The 25,589-nt window shown below is 38.1% G+C and overlaps 1 long non-coding RNA gene and 1 pseudogene across 6 annotated transcripts in view; one reads left to right on the top strand and one right to left on the bottom strand.

Annotated features, from left to right (window-relative positions):
* Nucleotides 1-7,746, top strand: part of LOC101274236 (60S acidic ribosomal protein P1-like) — a 46,703-nt pseudogene extending 38,957 nt beyond the window's left edge.
* LOC117198228 (uncharacterized) overlaps nt 1-25,589 on the bottom strand; it is a 39,014-nt gene that overhangs the window by 6,384 nt on the left and 7,041 nt on the right. The gene's annotated exons all lie outside the window — the stretch shown is intronic.

Genomic DNA, 25,589 nt, shown 5'->3' with positions numbered 1-25,589 from the left:
TAAAGCAAAAGAAAGGAATAAAGACAAAATGTAATCAGTCAAAAAATACAAAAAGATGGGGTAAACAAATAAAAAAGCTCATTCTTAAAAACAAATCAGTAAGAGAAATAAATTCTTGGCCTACCTAATAAAGAAAAAAGAGGAAGAGAAAACTTTTAAATGACAAAGGGGAAATGACTAAAAATATATTTTTTTAATTATGCAAGATTATTTTGTAAATAAATTTTAATCTATATGTGAAATAGTTTTTTATTTTTAGGAAAAGAACTGATCAAAACCAACTCTAAAAAAGATAAAGTGTTGGGCTTCCCTGGTGGCGCAGTGGTTGAGAGTCCGCCTGCCGATGCAGGGGACACAGGTTCGTGCCCTGGTTCAGGAAGATCCCACATGCCACGGAGCAGCTAGGCCCGTGAGCCATGGCTGCTGAGCCTGCACGTCCAGAGCCTGTGCTCCACAACAGGAGAGGCCACAGAGGTGAGAGACCCACGTACCGCAAAAAAATAAAATAAAAAAATAAAATGTAAATAGACCAACTTCTCTTGAAGAACAGAGAAGCCTGTCAACGAATTATTCCCTAGGAAAGGTAACAGTAATGCACATTCCTATCATCCAAACTGTGGTCTTTAAGTATTATTCCCTACTAATATCAACCTGTGCTCTTTGGAGAATTTGCAGATTCCTAATCTAAAGCAAGGAAGGTATGTGTGTCCATGATTTCCCATGCCAAAAAGTAAGGAAGATTGCACAGATTAGTAAGTGATGTCAAAATAACATAGGAAACAGCTTAAGAAGCAACCCAGGCTAACAGTGAGACAACAGGAGAGAGCAAGAGTGAGGGAGGGAGACGGATGATCATTTATTAAAATGCATTTAATCAATGAATATATATATATATATATATATGTGAAAGAGCATTTCCAATGTCAGCAAGGTGGCTATTTAAATAACTGTACTTGGAAAGTTGATAGTTCAAAAGGAAAATAAAAGCACATTTTCTGCTTTTCTAAATTAAGAACTACTGTTCAAAGTCATCAATAAGAAAGTAAAAGGTAAGCTGTCATATGCAAGATATTATATATGAAATACACACATACACCCCAACCCTAGTTTCTTTGGAGTACTTGTGGATTTCTGATCTGAAGCAGAGAAGGTATGAGTTGAGTCCAGGATTTCCTGTACCAAAAAAGCAAGGAAGATTTCAAAGATTAATGGGTGATGGGTAGATTAATGTGTGGAGATATAGGTATACATAGATAGGGATAGCTATACATAGATATTTAGCTATATAGATACAGATATATCTCAAGTTGTATCCAGAATAAAAATCAACTCCTAAAAACCAGTAAGAAAAACCCCAGCCAGCCAAACAGAACACTGTGTGGAAGACTTCAATGGGCATTTCTTAAAAGAGGGTATCCAAATAGTCAATAAAAATAAAGCAGTACTGCAATTTTCAGGGAAATGCGAATTAAAACACAATGCTACCAACTACTCAACAGAACGGCTAAAATGAAAAGATGGGAGAGAAACAATATCAAATGCCTTTAAGGTTGCATAACAAGAAGAATTCTCTTATACACTAATAGTGGGAATGCACACTAGCAAAGCTGCTTAGGAAAATTGAAAGTATCACAGTTCAACATATATATCCAGTGTCACCGAATTCCACTCCTAAGTAGACACTTAACAAAAATTTGTAAATATACTCCTTGTTACTCAAATGTATTTGTTACTCAAATCTCAACAGATTTCCAATCTGTGCACTTTCCATCCAGTGTGAGGACACCCAGGAAAGGTCCTTCCTAGCACTGAGGGAGAAAAGGCTGCTGAACCAGGAAAAACCTGACTCTTGATCAGCAATGCTTTCAGAGAAAGATCTTTTATTTTTTTAACTGAAGTACAGTTGATTTACAATGCTGTGTTAGTTTCAGGTGTCAGAGAAAGATCATGATCAAAAGGGGAAATGTGAAAATTAACAAACTAATTTAAAAAGGAGTTGGGAGGCCAGGAGGCGGAGTTCTTAAAACCAACCACTCATGTCAATTGCACACCCAATATGAAGAGAGGTACTTCGCATCTCCAACAGGAAGAAGGATACTACTTTACTACCAAGTAGGAGGAAGAATTTTTCCTTTCCTGGCAACAGCCCAGCCAGTGAGCGACTGTCACAACTCAGCCAATAAAATGCCACTCACTTCAAACTCCTGGTTTCCTCCAATGAACTCTTCGTAATAGCCACTCCCACTCCCTCTTCTCCTCTATAAAACAAAACAAAACAAAAAAACTCTCTCCTTTGGACTTGCCTGTGGTTTGCCATAGATTGCATGTCCTGAATCGCAATTCTTTGCTGTTCCCAAATAAACCCATTTTGCTGGTAAAATAACTGGCTGATATATTGTTTTAGGTAAACAATTGGAAGACTAAACATCATAAAGATGTTAGTTCATTAAGAAATGTAATGTAAGGCCAATTAGAATATAACAAGAGGAGGAGCTTCAAGATGGCAGAAGAGTAAGACATGGACATCATCTTCCTCCCCACAAATACATCAGAAATACATCTACATGTGGAACAATTCCTACAGAACACCTACTGAACGCTGGCAGAAGACCTCAGACTGCCCAAAAGGCAAGAAATACAAATACATCAGAAATACATCTACATGTGGAACAATTCCTACAGAACACCTACTGAACGCTGGCAGAAGACCTCAGACTGCCCAAAAGGCAAGAAACTCCCCACATACATGGGTAGGGCAAAAGAAAAAAGAAAAAACAGAGACAAAAGAATAGGGACGGGACCTGCACCAGTGGGAGGGAGCTGTGAAGGAGGAAAGGTTTCCACACACTAGGAAGCCCCTTCGTGGGCAGAGACTGCGGGTGGGGGAAAGGGGAAGCTTCAGAGCCACAGAGAATAGCACAGCAACAGGGGTGCGGAGGGCAAAGTGGAGAGATTCCTGCACAGAGGATCAGTGCCGACCAGCACTCACCAGCCCGAGAGGCTTGTCTGCTCACCCGCCGGAATGGGTTGGGGCTGGGAGCTGAGGCTCTGGCTTCAGGGGGATCCCAGGGAGAGGACTGGTGTTGGCTGCGTGAACACAGCCTGAAGGGGCTAGTGCGCCACAGCTAACCGGGAGGGAGTCTGGGAAAAAGTCTGGAGCTGCTGAACAGGCAAGAGACTTTTTCTTGCCTCTTTGTTTCCTGTTGCGTGAGAAGAGGGGATTAAGAGCGCCACTTAAAGGAGCTCCAGAGACTGGCGCGAGGCACAGCTATCAGCGCAGACGCCAGAGACGGGCATGAGACACTAAGGCTGCTGCTGCCGCCACCAAGAAGCCTGTGTGCGAGCACAGGTCACTATCCACACCCACCTTCTGGGGAGCCCGTGCATCCCGCCACTGCCAGGGTCCCGTGATCCAGGGACAACTTCCCTGGAAGAACACACGGCACGCCTCAGGCTGCTGCAACGTCATGCCTGCCTCTGCCGCCGCAGGCTTACCCTGCTCTCCGTACCCCTCCCTCTCCATGGCCTGAGTGAGCCAGAGCCCCCGAATCAGCTGCTCCTTTAACCCCATCCTGTCTGAGCAAAGAACAGACGCCCTCAGGTGACCTACACGCAGAGGCGGGTCCAAATCCAAACCTGAACCCCAGGAGCCGTGCGAAAAAAGAACAGAAAGGGAAATCTCTCCCAGCAGCCTCAGAAGCAGCGGATTAAATCTCCACAATCAACTTGATGTACCCTACAACTGTGGAATACCTGAATAGACACAGAATCATCCCAAATTGAGGAGGTGGACTTTGGGAGCAACGACATATATATTGTTTTCCCTTTTCCTCATTTTGTGAGTGTGTATATGTATGCTTCTGTGTGTGATTTTCTCTGTATAGCTTTGCTTTTACCATTTATCCTAGGGTTCTGTCCGTCCTTTTTTTTTGGTTTGTATTTGTTTTTAGTATAATTGTTAGCACTTGTTATCATTGGTGGATTTGTTTTTTGGTTTGGTTGCTCTCTTCTTTCTTGCTTTCTTTTTTAAAATTACATAAAAAAATTTTTTTAAATACTTATCTTTTTAAATAACTTTTTTATTTTACCTTCTTCTTTCTTTCTTTTTTCTTTCTCCCTTTTATTCTGAGTTGTGTGGATGACAGGCTCTTGGTGCTCCAGCCAGGTGACAGGGCTGTGCCTCTGAGGTTGGAGAGCCAAGTTCAGGACACTGGTCCATAAGAGACCTCCCAGCTCCACATAATATCAAACGGCAAAAATCTCCCAGAGATCTCCATCTCAACACCAAGACCCAGCTCCACTCAATGACCAGCAAGGTACAGTGCTGGACACCCTATGCCAAACAACTAGCAAGACAGGAACACAACCCCATCCATTAGCAGAAAATCATAATAAGGCCACACACACCCCAAAATCATAAAATCATATGATAAAATTATATGGTCATAATAAGGCCACACACACCCCAAAACACACCACCAGACATGGACCTGCCCACCAGAAAGACAAGATACAGCCTCATCCACCAGAACACAGGCACTAATCCCCTCCACCAGGAAGCCTACACAACCCACTGAACCAACTTTAGTCACTGGGGACAAACATCAAAAACAACGGAAACTATGAACGAGCAGCCTGCGAAAAGGAGACCCCAAACACAGTAAGTTAAGCCAAATGAGAAGACAGAGAAACACACAGCAGATGAAGGAACAAGGCAGAAACCCACCAGACCTAACAAATGAAGAGGAAATAGGCAGTCTACCTGAAAAAGAATTCAGAATAATGATAGTAAAGATGATCTAAAATCTTCTAAATAGAATGGAGAAAATACAAGAAACGTTCAACAAGGACCTAGAAGAACTAAAGAGCAAACAAACAGTGATGAACAACACAATAAATGAAATTAAAAATTCTCTAGAAGGGGTCATAGCAGAATAACTGAGGCAGGAGAATGGATAAGTGACCTGGAAGATAAAATAGTGGAAATAACGACTGCAGAGCAGAATAAAGAATAAAGAGAATTGAGGACAGTCTCAGAGACCTCTGGGACAACATTAAACGCACCAACATTCGAATTATAGGGGTCCCAGAAGAAAAAGAGAAAAAGAAAGGGACTGAGAAAATATTTGAAGAGATTATAGTTGAAAACTTCCCTAATATGGGAAAGGAAATAGTTAATCAAGTCCAGGAAGCACAGAGAGTCCCATACAGGATAAATCCAAGGAGAAACACACCAAGACACATATTAATCAAACTATCAAAAATTAAATACAAAGAAAAAATATTAAAAGCAGCATGGGAAAAACAACAAATAACACACAAGGGAATCCCCATAAGGTTAACAGCTGATCTTTCAGCAGAAACTCTGCAAGCCAGAAGGGACTGGCAGGACATATTTAAAGTGATGAAGAAGAAAAACCTACAACCAAGATTACTCTACCCAGCAAGGATCTCATTCAGATTTGACGGAGAAATTAAAACCTTTACAGACAAGCAAAAGCTAAGAGAATTCAGCACCACCAAACCAGCTTTTACAACAAATGCTAAAGGAATTTTTCTAGGCAAGAAACACAACAGAAGGAAAAGACCTACAATAACAAACCCAAAACAATTAAGAAAATGGGAATAGGAACATACATATCAATAATTACCTTAAATGTAAATGGATTAAATGCTCCAACCAAAAGACACATACTGGCTGAATAGATACAAAAACAAGACCCATATATATGCTGTCTACAAGAGACCCACTTGAGACCTAGGGACACATACAAACTGAAAGTAAGGAGATGGAAAAAGATATTCCATGCAAATGGAAATCAAAAGAAAGCTGGAGTAGCAACTCTCGTATCAGACAAAATAGACTTTAAAACAAAGACTATTACAAGAGACATAAAAGGACACTACATAATGATCAAGGGATCAATCCAAGAAGAAGATATAACAATTGTAAATATTTATGCACCCAACATAGGAGCACCTCAATACATAAGGCAAATACTAACAGCCATAAAAGGGGAAATCAACGGGAACACAATCATAGTAGGGGACTTTAACAACCCACTTTCACCAATGAACAGATCATCCAAAATGAAAATAAATAAGGAAACACAAGCTTTAAATGAAAAATTAAATAAGATGGGCTTAATTGATATTTATAGGACATTCCAACCAAAAACAACAGAATACACTATCTTCTCAAGTGCTCATGGAACATTCTCCAGGATAAATCATATCTTGGGTCACAAATCAAGTCTTGGTAAATTTAAGAGAATTGAAATCATATCAAGTATCTTTTCTGACCACAATGCTATGATACTAGATATCAATTACAAGAAAAAATCTGTAAAAAATACAAACACATGGAGACTAAACAATACAGTACTTAATAACAAAGAGATCACTGAAGGAATCAAAGAGGAAATTAAAAAATACCTAGAAACAAATGACAATGAAAACACGACGACCCAAAACCTATGGGATGCAGCAAAAGCAGTTCTAAGAGGGAAGTTTATAGCAATACAATCCTACCTCAAGAAACAAGAAACATCTCAAATAAACAACTTAACCTTACACCTAAAGCAACTAGAGAGAGAAGAACAAAAAAATCCCAAAGTTAGAAGAAGGAAAGAAATCATAAAGATCAGATAAGAAATAAATGTAAAAGAAATGAAGGAAACAATAGCAAAGATCAATAAACCTAAAAGCTGGTTCTTTGAGAAGATAAACAACATCGATAAACCATTAGCCAGACTCATCAAGAAAAAATGGGAGAAGACTCAAATCAATAGAATTCGAAATGAAAAAGGAGAAGTAACAACTGACACTGCAGAAATACAAAGGATCATGAGAGATTACTACAAGCAACTCTATGCCAAAAAAATGGACAAACTGGAAGAAATGGACAAATTCTTAGAAATGCACAACCTTCTGAGACTGAACCAGGAAGAAATAAAAAATATGAACAGACAAATCACAAGCACTGAAATTGAAACTGTGATTAAAAATCTTCCAAAACACAAAAGCCCAGGCCCAGAGGGCTTCACAGGTGAATTATATCAAACATTTAGAGAAGAGCTAACATTTATCCTTCTCAAACTCTTCTAAAATATAGCAGAGGGAGGAAGACTCCCAAACTCATTGTACGAGGCCAGCATCACTCTGATACCAAAATCAGACAAAGATGTCACAAAGAAAGAAAACTACAGGCCAATATCACTGATGAACATAGATGCAAAAATCCTCAACAAAAAACTAGCAAACAGAATCTAACAGCACATTAAAAAGATCACACAACATGATCAGTTGAGTTTATCCCAGGAATGCAAGGATTCTTCAATATATGCAAATCAATCAATGTGATACACCATATTAACAAATTGAAGGAGAAAAACCGTATGATCATCTTAATAGATGCAGAGAAAGCTTTTGACAAAATTCAACACCCATTTATGATAAAAACCCTCCAGAATGTAGGCATAGAGGGAACTTTCCTCAACATAATAAAGGCCATATATGACAAACCCACAGCCAACATCGTCCTCAATGGTGAAAAACTGAAACCATTTCCACTAAGATCAGGAACAGGATAAGGTTGTCCACTCTCACCACTATTAGTCAACATCGTTTTGGAAGTTTTAGCCACAGCAATCAGAGAAGAAATAAAAGGAATCCAAATCAGAAAAGAAGAAGTAAAGCTGTCACTGTTTGCAGATGACATGATACTATACATAGAGAATCCTAAAGGTGGTACCAGAAAACTATTAGAGCTAATCAATGAATTTGGTAAAGTAGCAGGATACAAAATTAATGCACAGAAATCTTGCATTCCTATACACTAATGATGAAAAATCTGAAAGTGAAATTAAGACAACACTCCCATTTACCACTGCAACAAAAAATCTAGGAATAAACCTACCTAAGGAGACAAAAGACCTGTATGCAGAAAATTATAAGACACTGATGAAAAAAATTAAAGATGATACAAATAGATGCAGAGATATACCATGTTCTTGGATTGGAAGAATCAACATTGTGAAAATGACTCTACTACCCAAAGCAATCTACAGATTCAATGCAATCCCTATCAAACATACCACTGGCACAGAACTAGAACAAAAAATTTCACAATCTGTATGGAAATACAAAAGATCCCGAATAGCCAAAGCAATCTTGAGAAAGAAAAACGGAGCTGGAGGAATCAGGCTCCCTGATTTCAGACTATACTACAAAGCTACAGTAATCAAGACAGCATGGTACTGGCACAAAAACAGAAATACAGATCAATGGAACAGGATAGAAAGCCCAGAGATAAACCCACGCACATATGGTCACTTACCTTTGATAAAGGAGGCAAGAATATACAGTGGAAAAAAGACAGCCTCTTCAATAAGTGGTGCTGGGAAAACAGGACAGCTACATGTAAAAGAATGAAATTAGAATACTCCCTAACACCACACACAAAAAAAACTCAAAATAGATTAGAGACCTAAATGTAAGACCAGACACTATAAAACTCTTAGAGGAAAACATAGGAAGAACACTCTGACATAAATCACAGCAAGATCTTTTTTGATCCACCTCCTAGAGTAATGGAAATAAAAACAAAAGTAAACAAATGGGACCTAATGAAACTTAAAAGCTTTTGCACAGCAAAGGAAACCATAAACAAGATGAAAAGAGAACCCTCAGAATGGGAGAAAATATTTGCAAATGAATCAACAAAGGATTAATCTCCAAAATATATAAACAGCTCATGCAGCTCAATATTAAAAAAACAAACCACCCAATCCAAAAATGGGCAGAACTAAATAGACATTTCTCCAAAAAAGACATACAGATGGCCAAGAAGCACATGAAAAGCTGCTCAATATCACTAATTATTAGAGAAATGCAAATCAAAACTGCAATGAGGTTACCACCTCACACCAGTTAGAATGGGCATCAGGAGAAAATCTACAAACAACAAATGCTGGAGAGGGTGTGAAGAAAAGGGAACTCTCTTGCACTGTTGGTGGGAATGTAAATTGGTACAGCCACTATGGAGAATAGTATGGAGGTTCCTTAAAAAACTAAAAATAGAATTACCATATGATCCAGCAATCCCAGTACTGGGCATATACCCAGGGAAAACCATAATTCAAAAAGACACATGCACCCCAATGTTCACTGCAGTACTATTTACAATAGCCAGGTCATGGAAGCAACCTAAATGCCCATGGACAGACAAATGGATAAAGATGTGGTACATATATACAGTGGAATATTACTCAGCCATAAAAAGGAACGAATTTGGGTCATTTGTTGAGACATGGATGGATATAGAGACTGTCATACAGAGTGAAGGAAGTCAGAAAGAGAAAGACAAATATCGTATATTAATGCATATATGTGGAACCTAGAAAAATGGTACAGATGAACCAGTTTTCAGAGCAGAAATTGAGACATAGATGTAGAGAACAAACATATGGACACCAAGCAGGGAAGGCGGCAGGGTGGTGCGAGTGGTGGTGTGATGAATTGTGCAATTGGGATAGACACGTATCCACTGACGTGTATAAAATTGATGACTAATAAGAACCTGCTGTATAAAAAAATAAATAAAATTAAATTTAAAAATTAAAAAAAATAGGTTGTCCTGAAGAGGTTAAAAAATCTCATTGTTTCCATAGGATTCAAAAGTCATGTGCTACTCCAAAGGCATAGTGACTGTCAGTATAAATAATTGCTATCTGGTCTTAGTTGGCAAGCTCTGGTTAAGGCAATTAATAGAGGTTATTCTGCTGACTTTGTTTTTGGTATATAAGAGCTTTCATTTATGTCCACTGTGGGCATTACTACATATCCAACTTCATAATGTACCTGCTCATTCTTTAAGTAGGACCCATCTGTAATTCAAATTAGATCAGCATTACCAATAGGAGCTTTTTGTAATTCATTCCTGGGAGCAAGATGATAATCAGTTAACAAAATGAAGTCATGTGTTTTCTTTCTGTGGTTCTGGAAGCAAAGTTGCAAGGTTAAGGTATTACATTGAACCAAAGTAATATTAGGTGCAGAAAGCAACAATATTTCATAAGAAGTTAGTCAGCTTACAGAATACTGCTGAGTGTGGTAAGAGTTTAGAAGACTCTCAACTGAGTGTGGGACATAAAATAAATAGTTAAAGGAGACCCCATTTCTATTTCTTCAGTAACCTTACACAAGCAAGCCACTGTTGAAACAGCCCTCATAAAAAGTGGAAGTCCTTTCACTTCTGGGTCTAATTTTGCTTTGGAGCATAAAGGCAATTCATCTATAAGCATTTTTGCAAAAGCATAAGAGTAAGACAGCAACTGCCTATAAATGAAAAAAGACTTAAAATTTAAAGCATGGTTAGTGACTTCCCTGGTAGTCCAGTGGTTAGGATGCCATGCTCCCAATGCAGGGGGCCTGGGTTCAATCCCTGGTCAGGGAACTAGATCCCACATGCATGCCACAACTAAGAGTCCACATGCCACAACTAAAATATCCTGCATGAAGCAACTGAAGGATCTTGCATGTCACAGTGAAGATCCTGCACATGGCAACGAAGATCCCACATGCTGCAACTAAGACCCAGCACAGACTAATAAATATTAAAAAAAACACAAAACATGGTTGAAGACCTGATTGCAATGCCACTGTCATGGAAATTTCACTATGTGACATACAACATTTTAAGATAATAACTAGAATTATGACTGACTACACACCAGGACATTTCAAATTTTAGGAACTTCATATAATTTCTAGAATATTTATATTAACAACCCATACAATATAATCTAAGAAGGTTTATCATTACTCATTTCACCACGTTTCCCGGGTAATTTAACATACCAGATAAATCTAATTAGTTTAATATTTCCCTTTGAGATGTTTAGGGGCCCTCTGAAGCATCCCAAAGTTAGCTAGAGATCAGAAGAACTTCATTTAGAATTTGATCTGAGGAAGTCTTTCAAAGATATCAAAAGGTTTTAAGCACGTGGCCAAGTAAGATCATAAGTCACTGTGAAACAATACTTATTCATTTAACCAAAGTGACAATAAAAGATTTCAAGGGCAAATTCAGAAAGATACAACAGACTGCCTAAGAGGTAAAGAAACTGTACAATATGCTATCAAAATCAGATCAATAGTACAAGAAAATCTTATCCTCTTTACAGAGAAAAAAACAAATTCTAGTTTTGTACCATTTTATTTTCAATATTAAAATTCATCCCTTTAATTAAATTCAATCTAATCTTAGTCCTGACCATGCCTGAAACTCTTTTCTCACAGTTCTCTTTTTATTATTTAAAAAATTTTTAATTTATTTTTTGGCTGCATTGGATCTTTATTGCTGAGCGTGGGCTTTCTCTAGCTGTGGAGAGCGTGGGCTACTCCTCGTGGTGGTGCGTAGGCTTCTCATTGCAGTGGCTTCTCTTCTTGCAGAGCACAGGCTCTAGGTGCATGGGCTTCAGTAGTTGCAGCACACAGGCTCAGCAGTTGTGGCTCATGGGCTCTAGAGCACAGGTTCAGTAGTTGTGGTGCACAGGCTTAGTTGTTCCGTGGCATGTGGGATCTTCCTGGACCAGGGATCGAACCCATGTGCCCTGCATTGGCAGGTGGATTCTGAACCACTGTGCCACCAGGGAAGTCCTGAAGTATTTTTATTTTTAATATTTATTTATTTATTTGGCTGTGCCGGATCTTAGCTGCGGCACGCAGGATCCTTTAGTTGCGGTATGTGGGATCTAGTTTCCTGACAAGGGATCGAACCCAGGCCTCCTGCACTGAGAGCATGGAGTCTTAACGACTGGATCACCAGGGAAGTCCCTCACAGTTCCCTTTTTTAAATTAATTTCTAGAAGTATATGCCACTTCATAGTACAATCTTTCAATAATAATGCAAAAGATACATGTACAAAAATAATGCACAAGATTATTAATAATCTCAAACATATTTAGTCCCTCTGTAATAAGAGGTCTAAAGTAGGTCAATATAGATTTCTTTAGCAATAAATGTTTCAGTATTTTATCTTATTAAAAGTGATCTAGGGCTTCCCTGGTGGCGCAGTGGTTGACAGTCCGCCTGCTGATGCAGGGGACACGGGTTCGTGCCCCGGTCCGGGAAGATCCCACATGCCACGGAGCGGCTGGACCCGTGAGCCATGGCCGCTGAGCCTGCGCGTCCGGAGCCTGTGCTCCATAACGGGAGAGGCCACAACAGTGAGAGGCCCGCGTACCGCAAAAAAAAAAAAAAGTGATCTAGACAGTCAATGAATTGCCATCATTTAACTTAATGTAGCAGAACTGTGAAGTTTCAAGTTAACAAAAATCTGGAGAAACTGTTTTCAGGTAGACACATCATAAAATGTAATCATTCTTAAAGAGTTCACCCAAATACTTTGATCCCATTTATCTCTATTTCATTACTTATGAAAATATCATCATACCAAGTTAATTATCTTGTTGACAAATTTTATAACAGAGGTAACATGAGCTTATTGGCATTTAGTAAACCTAGGTACAATAAAAGTATTATATTTAATGTTGATGACTTTAAAGATGTGTCTATATTAATTAAACCATCAACTAAAACTTGTTTTCACTTATTGAAGATTAATCTTAGATCATATGAACCCTAAAAATTTTGGATAGCTTGAGTTACATTCAGAAGTATTTGATTTCTAAGTACTTACTTTTAAGTCAATTAAATACAGCTCTTTTACAAATTATTTTTGGTAATATCATCTGGAGGTAGGGACATATCATATTTATAATGTACACACAGACGTACATATATCCAAATAGACACAGAGGTCTCATAGTTTTCCTGCTCGAGTTTTAAAAGGCCTCTTTTCCCTTTTTTTTTCTTTTTTCAGTTTTAGTTTCTACTAGTTGAGCTAAGACTGTAGTCTCAGGAAATGTAGGATGTGTTTACATTTCAAGGACATGATAAGAGTTACAACTTCAAACTTTCTCCCAAAATTACTTTTGTTCTCTCAGGGTCAGAATTTTGAAAAGATGTTTTATTATGCCCACTTTCTCTAATTAGGCATGCAAGAATCAGTTTTGGAATGTCAAAAAGTTCCACCCTGGCCATGTAAGAGTTAAGATACACTGACTGAGAAGATATGAGAAATGTTTAATAAACAGCTATAAGATCTAAGGAACAGAGATGAACAATACAATAACTGAAATGAAAACTACACTATAAGGAATCAACAGCAGAATAAAGAGGCAGAAGTATGGATAAGTGATCTGGAAGACAGAATGGTGGAAATCACTGCTGTGGAACAGGATGAAGAAAAAAGAATGAAAAGAAATGAGGACAGTCTAAGAGACTTCTGGAAAAACATTAAATGCACCAACATTCTCATTATAGGGGTCCAGAAGGAGAAGAGAGAGAGAAAGTACCTGAGAAAATATCTGAAGAGATAATAGCTGAAAATGTCCCTAACATGGGAAACAGTCACCCAAGTCCAGGAAGCACAGAGTACCAGGCAGGATAAACCCAAGGAAGAACATGCTGAGACACATATTAATCAAATTGACAAAAATTAAAGACAAGGGCTTCCTTGGTAGTGCAGTGGTTAAGAACCCACCTGCCAATGCAGGGGACACGGGTTTGAGCCCTGTCTGGGAAGATCCCACATGCTGCGGAGCAAATAAGCCCACGCACCACAACTACTGAGCCTGTGCTCTAGAGCCCGCGAACCACAACTACTGAACCCACGTGCCACAACTACTGAAGCCTGCGTGCCTAGAACCCGTGCTCCACAACAAGAGAAGCCACCGCAATGAGAAGCCCGTGCACTGCAACAAAGAGTAGCCCCCCACTTGCCGCAACTAGAGAAAGCCCATGCACAGCAATGAAGCCCCAACACAGCCAAAACTAAATAAATAAATAAATTTATTTAAAAAAATTAAAGACAAAGAGAAAATATTAAAAAGCAACAAGGGAAAAGCAACAAATAACATGCAAGGAAATTCCCATAAAATTATCAGCTGATTTTTCAGCAGAAACTCTGCAGGCCGGAAGGCAGTTGCACAATGTATTTAGAAGTGATGAAAGGGAAGAACTTACAGCCAAGAACACTCTACCCAGCAAGGCTCTCATTCGGATTCAATAGAGGAATCAAAAACTTTACAAACAAGCAAAAACTAAGAGAATTTAGCACCACCAGACCAGCTTTGCAACAAATGCTAAAGGCACTTCTCTAGGCAGGAAAGAGACAACTTAAAACAATCTTGTATCAATACATTTATAGACTGCTATATCAAAACCTCATGGGAACAGCAAACCCCAAAACTATAATAGATACACACACAAAAAAGAAAAAGCAATCCAAACGTAGCACTAAAGATGGTCATCAAATCACAAGAGAACAAAAGAGGAAGGGGAGCAAAAAGATGTACAAAAATAAATCCAAAACAATTAACAAAATGGTGGTAAGAACATACACGTCGATAATTACCTTAAATGTAAATGGATTAAATGCTCCAACCAAAAGGCATAAACTCACTGAATGGATACAAAAACAATACCCATATATATGGGTAAAAAGGACCCACTTCAGATCTAGGGACACATACAGACTGAAAGTAAGGGGATGGAAAGAGGTATTCCATGTAAATGGAAATCAAAAGAAAGCTGGAGTAGCAACACTTTTATCAGACATAATAGACTTTAAAATAAAGACTGTTACAAGAGACAAAGAAGAACACTACGAAATGATCAAGGGATCAATCCAAGAAGATATAATAATTTTAAATAAATATGTACCCAACACAGGAGCATTTCAATATATAAGGCAAATACTAACAGCCATAAAAGGAGAAATCGACAGTAACACAATAATAGTGGGGGATTTTAACACCCCACTTTCATCAATGGACAGATTATCCAGACATAAAATCAGTAAGGAAACACAGGCCTTAAATGACACATTAGAGCAGATGGACTTAACTGATATTTATAGAGCATTCCATCCAAAAGCAGCAGAATACATATTTTTTTTAAGTGCACATGGAACTTTCTCCAGGATTAACCATACGCTGGGCCACAAAGCAAGCCTCGGTAAATTTAAGAAAACTGAAATCATATCAAGCATCTTTTCCAGTCACAATGCTGTGAGATTAGAAATCAACTACAAGAAAAAAATTGTAAAAAACACAAACATGTGGAGGCTAAACAACATGCTACTAAACAACCAATGGATCACTGAAGAAATCAAAGACAAAATCAAAAAATACCTAGAGACAAATGAAAACAAAAGCACAATGATCCAAAACCTATGGAATGCAGCAAAAGCAGCTCTAAGAAGGAAGTTTATAGCAATACAAACTTACCTCAGGAACAAGAAAAATCTCAAATAAACAACCTAAACTTACACCTAAAGCAACCAGAGAAAGACCAAACAAACCCCAAAGTTAGTAGAAGGAAAGAAATCATAAAGATTAGAGCAGAAATAAATGAAACAGAGATGAAGAAAATAATAGCAAAGACCAATGAAACTAAAAGCCAGTTCTTTGAAAAGATAAGCGAAATTGATAAACCTTTAGCCAGACTCATGAAGAAAAAAAGGGAGAGGGCTCAAATCCATAAAATTAGAAATGAAAAAGGAGAAGTCATAATGGGCACCACAAAAATACAAAGGATCATAAGAGACTAATACAAGCAACTATGTGCCAATAAAATGGACAACACAGAAGAAATGGACAAATTCTTAGAAAGGTACAATCTCCCAAGACTGGACCAAGAAGAAACAGAAAATATGAACAACTCACAAGTACTGAAATTGAAACCGTGATTTAAAAACTCCCAAACAGGGACTTCCTGGGTGGCACAGTGGTTAAGAACCCGCCTGCGAATGCAGGGAACACGGGTTTGAGCCCTGGTCCTGGAAGATCCCACATGCCACGGGGCAACTAAGCCTGTGTGCCACAACTACTGAGCCTGTGCTCTAGAGCCCACGAGCCACAACTACTGACCACAAGTGCCACAACTACTGAAGCCCGCATGCCTAGAGCCTGTGCTCCACAACAAGAGAAGCCACCACAATGAGAGGCCCACGCACCACAACAAAGAAGAGCCCCCACTTGCTGCAACTAGAGAAAGCCTGTGAGCAGCAACGAAGACCCAATGTGGCCAAAAATAAATAAATAAAATAAAATAAAAACTCCCAACAAACAGAAGTCCAGGACCAGATGGCTTCACAAGCGAATTCTATCACACATTTAGAGAAGAATTAACTCCTATCCTTCTGAAACTATTCCAAAAAACTGGAGAGAAAGGAACACTCCCAAACTCATTCTATGAGGTCACTCTCACCCTGATACCAAAACCAGACAAAGATATCACAAAAAAAGAAAATTACAGGCTAATATCACTGATGAACATAGGCAAAAATCTTCAACAAAATACTAGCAAACCAAATCCAACAATATATTAAAATGATCATACACCACAATCAAGTGGGATTCATCCTAGGGATGCAAGGATTTTTCAATATCCACAAATCAATCAGTGTGACACACCACATTAACAAATAGAAGAGTAAAACCATATGATCATCTCAATAGATGCAGAAAAATATTTTGACAAAATTCAATACCAATTTATGATAAAAACTCTCCAGAAAGTGGGCACACAGGGAACAAATCTCAACACAATAAAGGTCATATACAAAAAATCTACAGCTAACATCATACCCAGTGGTGAAAAGCTGAAAGCATTTCTTCTAAAATCAGGAACAAGACAAGGATGTCCATGCTCACCACTTTCATTCAACATAGTTTTGGAAGTCCTAGCTATGGCAGTCAGAGAAGAAAAAGAAATAAAAGGAATCCAAATTGGGAAAGAAGAAGGAAAACTGTCACTGTTTGCAGATGACATGATACTATACATAGAAAATCCTAAACACACTACCAGAAAACTACTAGAGCTCATCAATGAATTCAGTAAAGTTGCAGGTTACAAAATTAAAACACAGAAATCTGTTGCATTTCTAACAGCAAAAGATCAGAAAGAGGAATTAAAGAAGCAATCCCATTTACCATCACATCAAAAAAGAATAAAATACCTAGGAATAAACCTACCCAAGGAGACAAAAGACCCATACTCTAAAAACTATAAAACACTGATTAAAGAAGTGGGAGATGACACAAAGAGATGGAAAAATATACCATGTTCTTGGATTGGAAGAATCAATACTGTCAAAATAACTATACTACCCAAGGCAATCTACAGATTCAATGCAGTCCCTATCAACTTACCAGTGGCATTTTTCACAGAACTAGAACAACAACAACAAAAACCTTAAAATACGTATGGAGACACAAAAGACCCTGAATAGCCAAAGCAATCTTGAGAAAGAAAAACAGAGCTGGAGCAATCAGGCTCCCTGACTTCAGGCTATACTACAAAGCTATAGTCATCAAAACAGTATGGTACTGGCACAAAAATAGACATGTAGATCAATGGATCAGGATAGAAAACCCAGAAATAAACCCACGCACCTATGGCCAATTAATCTATGGCAAAGGAGGCAAGACCATACAATGGAGGAAAGGCATTCTCTTCAATAAATGGTGCTGGGAAAACTGGACAGCTACATGTAAAATAATGAAATTAGAACACTCCTTAACACCATATACAAAAATAAACTCAAAATGGATTAAAGATCTAAATGTGAGTTTCTATAAAACTCTTAGAGGAAAACTAAGGCAGAACACTCTCTGACAAATTGCAGCAGTATCTTTTTCAAAATACAACCCACAGAATGGGAGAGAGTATTTGCAAACAACATGACCGACAAGGAATTAGTCTCCAAGATTTACAAACAGCTCATGCTGCTTAATATCATAAAAACAAACAACCCGATTAAAAAATGGGCAGAAGACCTAAATAGACATTTCTCCAAAGAAGACATACAGATGGCCAAGAAGCACATGAAAAGATGTTCAACGTCACTATTAGAGAAATGCAAATGAAAACTACAACGAGATATCAACTCACATCAGTAAGAATGGTTATCATCAAAAAATCCACAAACAGGACTTCCCTGGCAGTCCAGTGGTTAAGACTCTGAGCTCCCAATGCAGGGGGCATGGCTTTGATGCTTGGTCAGGGAACTAAGATCCCACATGCCGTGTGGCACGGCCAAAAATAAATAAATAAAATCCACAAATAATAAATGCTGGAGAGGGTATGGAGAGAAGTGAACCCTCCTATACTGTTGGATGGAATGTAAATTGGTAGAGCCACTGTAGAGAACAGTATGGAGGTTCCTTAAAAAACTAAAAATAGAGCTACCATATGATCCTGCAATCCCACTCCTGGGCATATATCTGGAGAAAACCGTAATTCGAAAAGATACGTGCACCCCAATGTTTATTGCAACACTGTTTACAATAGCTAAGACATGGAAGCAACCTAAATGTCCATTGACAGATGAATGGATAAAGAAGATGTGGTACATATATACAATGGAATACTACTTAGGCATTAACAAGAATGAAATAATGCTATCTGCAGCAACATGGATGGACCTGGAGTTTATCATGCTAAGTGAAGTAAGTCAGAGAAAGACAAATACCATATGATACCACTTATATGTGGAATCTAAAAAAAAAAAAAAAAAAGATACAAATGAACTTATTTACAAAACAGAAACAGACTCACAGATTTAGAAAACAAACTTACAGTTACCAAAGGAGAAAGGTTGTGGGGAGGGATAAATTGGGAGTTTGGGATTTACATCTATGCACCACTATATTTAAAATAGATGACTAGGGAATTCCCTGGCAGTCCAGTGGTTAGGACTCCATGCTTCCACTGCAGGGGGCATGAATTTGATCCCTGCTTAGGGAACTAGACCCCTCATGCCACGTGGCCCATTGTCTGGATATTCCACAGTTCATTTATCCATTCACTTACTGAAGGACATCTTGGTTACTTCCAAGTTTTGGCAATCATGAATAAAGCTGTTATAAACTTCCCTATACCAGTTTTTTAAAAAAAAAAAAGATAACCAACAAAGACCTACTGTAAAGCACAGGGAACTCTACTCAATATTCTATAATGACTTAAATGGGAAAAGAATTTGAAAAAGAATAGATATATGTACATGTATAACTAAATCACTTTGCTGTACACCTGAAACTAACACAGCATTGTAAATCAACTATAGTCCAATATAAAATAAAAATTAAGAGAATAAAAAATAGAATAGCTCCTGAAGGCTAAAGGAACAATTTGACACCCCCCCAATAACAATGTTGGATTGTGTATCTGTCTGTATGTGTATTATAATAAACATTTATGGACCCATACACATATAAATGACATACACACATATAAATGAGGTAGGAACAACAGTTCCTTATAGAAGGATTCTTATTAGTAAATATAGAAGAAATAAGGAAGGTAAAAAAAATCATCATTAGCTAATTACAATTTTAATTGTTGCAGGCAAGATCCACTAATGAATGTTAAAATCAGTGAATGAAAGTTTAATGAGAAACAAGATAGTCATGTAGCTTCAAAGTATCTCCCCAAATTTATTAACTCCAAAGAGAAAAACAGTAAATTTACAATGGAAAATCTAACAGACATTACCGTAACCAAGTGATCAAGGCTAACATCACCAGTAATAGCACATATTGTATCCCTTGATGTAATGTGCTGAAGAGGGTACATCACCACTGAGGTATTCTTCCCTTCAAAATCTATCAATTCAATCTAATCATGAGAAAACATTAGATAAATCCAAACTGATGAATATCCTACAAAATACCTGACTTACTGCTAAACCCAAAGCCATGCAGAATTTTTCCTATTTTCTAAGTTTTATAGCATTTTATATGTGGGTCTATAATTCTTTTTTTTTTTTTTTTTTTTTTTTGCGGTACGCGGGCCTCTCACTGTTGTGGCCTCTCCCGTTGCGGAGCACAGGCTCCGGACACGCAGGCTCAGCGGCCATGGCCCACGGGCCCAGCCGCTCCGCGGCATGTGGGATCTTCCCGGATCGGGGCACGAACCCGCGTCCCCTGCATCGGCAGGCAGACTCCCAACCACTGCGCCACCAGGGAAGCCCTATAATTCATTTTGAGTTAATTTTTTATTAAGGGATAAGGTCTGTGTCAGGGTTACTTTTTTTATCCTTTTGCATATGGACATTCAATTATTCCAGCATCATGTTTTGAAATGACTTAGCCGTTCTCCATTGAACTGCCTTCGTGCTATACTGGGAAAAAAAAAATCAATTGACCATATAGATATGAGTCTATTTCTGGAGTCTCTATTCTATTCCCTTGATCTATATGTCTATTCTTTCACTAATAACATGCTGCTTTGATTATCGTAGCTTTACATTAAGTCTTGAAATCAGATAATGTGAATCCTACAACTTTTTTTTCCAGAATTGTATTGGCTATTTCTGTTCCTTTGCCTTTCCATAAAATTTTAGCATCAACTTGTTGATATCTACAAAAAAGACTTCTGGTATTTTGATTTGAATTGACTTAAATCTATAGCTCAAATTGGAAAGAACTGACACCTTAACAATATTGAGTGATCCAATACATGAATAAAAATCTATATGTGGTGGGGGAGGGATAAACTGGGAATTTGGGATTGACAAACATACACTACTATATTTAAAATAGATAACCAACAAAGTTCTACTGTATAGCAGAGGGAACTCAGCTCAATATTCTGTAATAACCTACACGGGAAAAGAATTTGAAAAAGAAGAGATACATATATATGTATAACTGAATCACTTTGCTGTACACCTGAAACTAACACAACATTGTTAATCAAGTATACTCCAGTATAAAATAAAAATTTAAAAAAATAGGGCTTTCCTGGTGGCACAATGGTTAAGAATCCACCTGCCAATGCAGGGGACATGGGTTCGAGCCCTGGTCTGGGAAGATCCCACATACCGTGGAGCCACTAAGCCCATGTGCCACAACTACTGAGCCTGCACTCCAGAGCCCACGTGTCACAACTACTGAAGCCCACGCGCCTAGAGCCCATGCTCTGTAACGAGAAGCCACTGCAATGAGAAGCCCGCGTGCTGCAACGAAGAGTAGCCCTCACTCACCACAACTAGAGAAAAGCCTGTGCACAGCAACAAAGACCCAACACAGCCAAAAAAAAAAAAAAAAAAAAAATTAAGTGCAGTCTGTTGTGTTTTTACATGTGTATATACCTGCAGAAATATCAAGATAATGGATGTATTCATCACCTGCAAAAGTTTCTTGGTGCATTTTTGTATATATCCTCCTTTCTATTCCTTATCCCCAAGCAAGAACTGATCTTTGTGACTATATATTAGTATAAATTTTCGACAATTTTATATAAGTGGTATTTTGTTTGTTACATTTAACATAATTATTTTGACATTCATCCCTTTTATGTTGCTGTTTTGTATTCCATTTTGTGGATGTACCAAAATGTCTTTATCCTTTTTTTTTTTTTTTTTTTGCGGTACGCGGGCCTCTCACTGCCCTGGTCTCCCCCGCTGTGGAGCCCAGCCTCCGGACGCGCAGGCTCAGCGGCCATGGCTCACGGGCCCAGCCGTTCCATGGCATGTGGGATCCTCCCGGACTGGGGCACGAACCCGCGTCCCCTGCATCGGCAGGCGGACCCTCAACAACTGTGCCACCAGGGAAGCCTTATCCGTTTACTTTTTGATGGACATTTGAGTTATAGTTTTTGTCCAGTGATAATAAAACTGCTTTGAATATTCACGAACAAAAAAATCTATATGTGAAAACATAAATAAATATATTTATTTGTCAACTACCTATGAATTCTATCATTCTTTTGTAGTTCTCCACATAGATTTTGTAAATATTTTGTTAGATTTATACCTAAGCATTTCACCTTTTGGGTTGCTATTGAAAATGGTATTGTTTTTTATTTTTTTTAACTTATATTTTATTGAATATAAATATTTAATATTTTCAAGACATGAACAGAATCTACATTTAACACAAATAACTGGAGTACGAGGTTTTAGTTGTGCAAAATGAAGAAATTCTAGAGAGATGATGTGCAGCATGTCAACTATAGTTAACCATACTGTATCGAATACTTGAAATTTCCTAAGTATGTCTTTTTAAAAATGTTTATATTTTAAAAATTTTTATTGGAGTATAGTTGATCTACAATGTTGTGTTAGTTTCAGGTGTACAGCAAAGTAAATCAGTTATACATACACATATAGGTATTGTTTTTTTAAATTCAACTTCTAGGTGTTCATTGCTAGTATAGAAAAAATGACTGTTTTTTAATTTTTTTATTATTTTTAAAAGATTTTGGCCACACTGCACGGCACGTGGGATCTTAGTTCCCCAACCGGGATTGAACCCCTGCTCCCAGCATTGGAAGGTGGACTCTTAACCACTGGACCACCGGGGAAGTCCCAAAGATGACTGCCTTTTTCTTAAATTAAAAAAAATTTTTTTTTATTTAAAAAAAAATTTTTTTTTTTGGCTGCATTGGGTCTTCATTATTGTGCATGGGCTTTGTCTAGTTGCAGCAAGTGGGGGATACTCTTTGCTGCAGTGCACGGGCTTCTCATTGTGGTGGATTCTCTTGTTGCAGAGCACAGGCTCAGTAGTTGCGGCATGCAGGCCCTGGAGTGCGCAGGCTTCAGTAGTTGTTGCACATGGGCTCAGTAGTTGTGACACACAGGCTCTAGGGTGCGTGGGCTTTTGGTAGTTGTGGTGCATGGGCTCAACAGTTGTGGCTTGTGGGCTCTAGAGCGCAGGCTCAGTAGTTGTGGTGCACGGGCTTAGTTGCTCCGCAGCATGTGGGATCTTCCTGGACCAGGTATCAAACCCGTGTCCACTGCATTGGCAGGCAGATTCTTAACCACTGCGCCACCAGGGGAGTCCATGACTGACTTCTGTATACTGATTTTGTACTCTGTGATCCTGCTAAAATTTCTATTAGTTCCAAGAATCCTTTTTGTAGGTTCTGTGGGATTTGATAGCCATGTCTAATAATACTAATTAATAAATTTCAGAGATCTGTCTGAAGAATGCAAACCTATTTAATTAACAATATTAGCAAAAAAGTTTCTCAGAAGAAAAAGGTGATGTCCCCTCCCCAACCTTAGAATTTACAATGAAAGAGATATCATTCTTACCTTATAAAATTTCTGATGTGATAAAATGACAAATAGAGAATATTAACAAAGGCTTAGCTTTGTTACCCTGTCCAATACAGAGCACGTGAATATTTATAACTATAAGCACCTTACTATGTTTTCTAATATTATTAAAAATATATCCTTGGAATTGTTCCTATCATGGAATCTTGTAAGATACCTGGACTTCAGAGATTATTGCTAAAATCTATGAGAATAACCTCACATCTCTAAAAAAGTAAGAAATTCTGAATGACTATCTTGGTGATTTGCTATTCTAGTGACATCTCTATAATCTTTAAGGTGTAAATACGTATAAGGCTTGTCAAATCAGATGAGGATTACTAGTATTTCCTTCTTACACACACAGAGGTTTAATTGACTAGTTGGAAGTCCTGGTCTCCTTTAAATTAATAAGTATGCTCCTTTCTGCATATTATTCATTAAGAGAACTGAGCAAGTGGGATGCAGCAAAAGCAATTCTAAGAGGGAAGTTTATAGTGATAAATGCCTACATTAAGAAAAAAGAAAGATCCAAAATAATTAACCTAACTTTACATCTCAAGGAACTAGAAAAAGAACAGAGTAGGACTAAAGTAGCAGACAGAAGAGCAAAATCTTATCAAAAGAGCAGAAATGAAATAGGCACTAGAAAGGCAAACAGAAAAAAAATCAATGAGACTAAGAATTGGTTGTTAGAAAAGATGAACCAAATTGAGAAACCTGTAGCTATACTCAACAAGAGAGGACTCAAACAAAATTATAAATGAAAGAGGAGACATTACAACTGATATCAAAGATAAGAGACTATTATGAACAATTGTACAGAAACAACTGTATAACCTAGAAGAAATAAATCCTGGAAACATACACCTACCCATACTAAATCATGAAGAAATAGGAAATGTAAATAGACCACTAACAAGTAAGGAGATTGAATCAGTTATCAAAAACTTCCCAATACTGGGACTTCCCTGGTGGCACAGTGGTTAACACTCTGCACTCCCAATGCAGGAGGTCTGGGTTCAATCCCTTGTCTGGGAACTAGATCCAACATGCATGCCACAACTAAGAGTTCACATGCCACAACTAAGGAGCCCATGTGCCACAACTAAAGAGCCTGCCTGCTGCAACTAAGACCGAGTGCAACAAATAAATAAATAAATATTTTAAAAAACACAAAAACCAAAAAACTTCCCAATACTGAAAAGCTCAGGATCAGATGGTTTCAGTAGTGAATCCCACCAAACATTTATAGAAGAGTTAATGTCATGCCTTCTCAAACTCTTCCAAAAATGGAAAAGGAAAGGACACTTCCAAACTCATTTTACAAGGCCAGCATTACTCTGAGACCAAAGCCAGATAAGGACACTACAAGAAAAGAAAACGACAGGCCAATATCCTTGATGAATATAAATGCAAATATTCTAAACAAAATACTAATAAGCCCAATTCAACAGTACATTAAGAGGATCATAGTGGGATTGATCAAGTGGGATTTATCCCTGGAATGCAAGAATAAACCCCTGGGATGCAAATCAATAAATGTGGTATACCACATTAATAGACTGAAGGATAAAAATCATAGGATCACCTTATTAGATGCAGAAAAAGCATTGACAAAATTAAAATTCCTTTCATGATAAGAACTCTCAAAAAACTGGGTATAGGGCTTCCCTGGTGGCGCAGTGGCTGAGAGTCCGGCTGCCAATGCAGGGGACACGGGTTCATGCCCCGGTCCAGGAAGATCCCACATGCCGCGGAGCGGCTGGGTCCGTGAGCCATGGCTGCTGAGCCTGCAAATCCAGAGCCTGTGCTCCGCAACGGGAGAGGCCATAACAGTGAGAGGCCCGCATACCACAAAAAAAACCCCCAAAAAACAAACAAACAAACAAAAAAACTGGGTATAGAAGGAATATATCTCAAAATAATAAAGGCCATATACAACAAACTCACAGCCAATATCATACTCAGTAGTGAAAGGTTGACAGCTTTTCCTCTAAGATCAGGAAAAATGTAAGGGTGCCCTCTCTCACCAATCCTATTCAACATAGTACTGGAAGTGCTAGAGCAATCAGGCAAGGAAAATAAATAAAAAGCATCCTAATCAAAACTGAAGAAGTAAAATTTGTCTGTTGATGACATGAACTTATATGTAGAAAAATCCTAAAGACTCCACCAAAAACTGATAGAACTAATACACAAATTGAGTAAAACTGCAGAATATAAAACCAACATACAAAAATCAGTTGTATTTCTACGCACTAACACTGAAGTATCTGAAAAAGAAATAAAGAAAACAATTCCATTTAAAATAGCATCAAAAACAAGAAAATATTTGGGAATAAATTTTACCAAGGAAATGAGAGATCTGTACAGTGAAAACTATGACACTGATGAAAGAAACTGAAGAAG

The sequence above is a fragment of the Orcinus orca genome, chromosome 20, assembly GCF_937001465.1.
Source record: "Orcinus orca chromosome 20, mOrcOrc1.1, whole genome shotgun sequence".
NCBI classification, from domain to species: Eukaryota; Metazoa; Chordata; class Mammalia; order Artiodactyla; family Delphinidae; genus Orcinus; species Orcinus orca.
Note: the sequence above shows the minus strand (reverse complement) of the source record. Positions and strands in the feature narration are given on the sequence as shown.